Below are 3,702 nucleotides of genomic sequence, written 5' to 3'. Positions count from 1 at the left end.
TGACTCCTTTATGCCTATTATTAAGATTCTTAAGAATGATGTTTTCTATGTCCTCTCTGGCCTTAATCCTCAGAAGGCTTATGGACCGGATGGAGTGCCTCCTATTGTCCTTAAAAACTGTGCTTCCGTGCTGACACCCTGCCTGGCCAAACTCTTTCGCCTCTGCCTGTCAACATTTACCTTTCCTTCTTGCTGGAAGTATGCCTTCATGCAGCCTGTGCCTAAGAAGGTTTACCGTTCCAATTCCTCAAACTACCGTCCTATAACATTGTTTTCCAGTCTATCTAAAGCTTTTGAATCAATCCTTAACCGGAAGATTCAAAAGCACCTTTCCACTTCTGATCTTCTAACTGAGCTCCAGTATGGGTTCCGTAAGGGGCGTTCTACTGGTGATCTCCTTGCCTTCCTAACTGACTCTTGGTCATCCTCTCTTAGGCGTTTCGGTGAAACCTTTGCTATTGCGCTGGACATATCAAAAGCCTTTGATAGGGTCTGGCACAAATTTTTGCTTTGCAAACTACCCTCCTACGGTCTCTATCCTTCTCTCTGTACCTTTATCTCCAGTTTCCTCTCTGACCGTTCTATTTCTGCTGCGGTAGACGATCACTGTTCTTCCCCTAAACCTATCAATAGTGGTGTTCCGCAGGGTTCTGTCCTATCTCCTACTCTCTTTCTGTTGTTCATTGATGATCTTCTTTCCAAAACGAACTGTCCTATCCATTCTTACGCCGATGACTCTACTTTGCATTACTCAACTTCTTTTAATAAAAGACCCACCCAGCAGGAACTAAATGATTCCAGGCTGGAGGCAGCAGAACGTTTAGCCTCAGATCTTACTATTATTTCCGACTGGGGCAAGAAGAACCTGGTGTCCTTCAACGCCTCAAAAACACAGTTTCTCCACCCATCCCCTATTCTTTGACAACACTCAACACTATAACCTTCTTCAAAACTAAACATCCTCGGTCTATCCTTAACTCAAAATCTCAACTGGAATCTTCATATCTCTTTTCTTACTAAATCAGCTTCCTCGAGGCTGGGCGTTCTGTACCGTCTCCGCCAGTTCTCCCCCGCACACCTGGTATCCATTTACAGGGGCCTTGTCCGCCCTCGTATGGAGTATGCATCTCACGTGTGGGGGGGATCCACTCCCACAGCTCTCTTGTACAGACTGAAGTCAAAGATTTACAAAGAAAATCAGACCACACAGACCCCATGGTCCAGACTAGGTGGTCTGTCCTTAACCCTAAGTGATTCTACATTAATCAGATGGCTTCAAAACGTTGCATTTCTACTCAAGTTAATATTAAGTTCAATGAAGTGTCGGTCGAGCTTGTTTTTAAAGGAGTCAATCGTGTTACACTGGACCACTGAAGGTGGGAGCTTATTCCATTCTCGCACTACAACGTTGGTGAAGAAAAATTTGGTGCAGTCTGAATTTACTTGTCTACATTTGAGTTTTATGCCATTGTCCCTCGTTCGCAAAGTGTCAACGATCATAAACAATTTTGTTCTGTCTACATTCGTGAAACCATTAAGTATTTTAAAACATTCGATCAGTTTTCCTCGGAGGCGGCGTTTCTCAAGAGAGAACATGTTAAGGGTGGAAAGCCTTTCTTCGTAAGATTTGTTGCGCAAGGAAGGGATCATTTTTGTTGCCCGACGCTGAACACCTTCTAATTTAGCAATGTCCTTTGCATGGTGGGGAGACCAAAACTGTACCTCATATTCCAAGTGGGGTCTGACTAAACTATTGTAGAGCGGAAGTATTACATCTTTATTCTTGAATAAAAAGTTTCTTTTAATGAAGCCCAACATTCTGTTCGCTTTATTTGCTGCATCGATACAATGATGTGAGAATTTGAGGTTTGACGCGATTTTGACCCCCAGGTCATTAACGCATTGAACGCTTGTGAGTTTAACGCTACCCATTTCGTAATCGAACTTCTTATTTCTTGTTCCAATTTGAAGTACCTGGCACATGTCTACGTTAAAGGGCATCTCCCATCTATCAGATCAAGCTGAAATTTTGTGCAAATCCTCTTTTAGGCTTTGCCTGTCTTCGTCAGTGAGAACCGAATTACCAATCTTTGTGTCGTCTGCAAATTTACTAATGCGATTATTGAGTCCAACATCCACATCTTTGATGTAAATAATGAAGAGCACTGGGCCAAGAACTGAGCCCTGAGGGACGCCACTAGTAACCGGTGCCCATTCTGAGTTAAATCCGTCAATCACCACTCTTTGTTGTCTGTTGCTCAACCAATTCGCGATCCATTGGTTTACTTGACCGTTAATACCTATTTGCTTTAATTTATAAAGTAATTTATGATATGGGACTTTATCAAACGCTTTCTGGAAATCAAGATAGACTACGTCCAATGATTTGGTTACGTCATAAACTGAGAAGAGGTCGTTATAAAAGGTCAATAGGTTTGATAGGCAGGATCTTTTGTTACGGAAGCCATGTTGTGAATCCCCAATTAATGAGTGGCTTTCAAGGTAACTCACAATTTTGTCTCTAATTATGCTTTCAAGTAACTTACCTACAACTGAAGTTAGACTAATGGGTCTGTAATTACCTGATATATTTTTTTTTTGTCTCTTTTTTTAAAAATCGGTGTCACGTTAGCCTTTTTCCAGTCCGGAGGAACGATGCCTTGTCGGAAGGACATATTGAATACGGTTGTGAGGGAGGAGAGTATTTCGCTCTTTGTTTCTTTAAGCAGTATAGGATATATTTTATCGGGTCCGGGACTTTTATTTGTTTTAAGTGATTTGAGAGCTTTAAGGACTTCATCGGTTGTTATTTCAAAATTAGGCAGTGGCGTAGGTGGTATCGTACTGGGCTCACATTCACCGCGTGATGGACGACGCGGGTTCGAATCCCCACGCTACCACACGGATTTTTCAGTCACCGCCGAGTGGCTTAAAACTACCCACATGCTGTCCTGAAGACCACCCATCAACCCGGACTCTAGAGGAAGCCGTCCAAGCGAATCAAGAACGAGTTCCGGGGGGCAGCATGAGCCAATGCAAGATGGCGCCACTATAAACACTCGCCTGCGCCAGAACGGGCTGGGCCGACCATCAGGCCCCACCTGGAAGAAGCCTTGGGCCGACCATCAGGCCCCACCGGGAAGATGCCTACCGGCGCAATAGGCAACAACGTAAAAAAAAAAAAAAAAAAAAAAAATGCTCGAGATTTACAATAGTACTGGTGCTGGTGGTAATGGGAGGAAGACTGTTAATATTAAACACCGAAGAAAAGTAACTGTTTAATAGGTTTGCAATGTGTTGGCTGTCAGTCACTAGTGCACCGTCGCTGTTTGTTAAAGGTCCAATTCCACTTCTGATCGCCTTTCTGTTGTTTATGTAAGTGAAGAAGGATTTCGGATTATTTTTACAGTTGGCTGCAATATTTTCTTCATATCTACGCTTTACCTGACATACTAATCTTTTTACTCGTCGCCTGGCATCATGATAAAGTCTAAAGTTTTCGGGCGTGCTTTGTTCTTTCTTTCTCTCCTTGACTGAGTGTTTAATTTCGCTATTAAACCAACGTGGGCTTTTATTAGTGTTATTTAGCTTCTCGCACAAGGGGACGAATGTGTTCTGCTGAGTGAGTATATGATTTTTAAAGCTTAGCCAGGCTTCCTCTACATTGCCGTCATCTGATAGTTGTATTTCTGTTAGTTTTTG

The sequence above is a fragment of the Eriocheir sinensis genome, chromosome 3, assembly GCF_024679095.1.
Source record: "Eriocheir sinensis breed Jianghai 21 chromosome 3, ASM2467909v1, whole genome shotgun sequence".
Taxonomy (NCBI): domain Eukaryota; kingdom Metazoa; phylum Arthropoda; class Malacostraca; order Decapoda; family Varunidae; genus Eriocheir; species Eriocheir sinensis.
Note: the sequence above shows the minus strand (reverse complement) of the source record.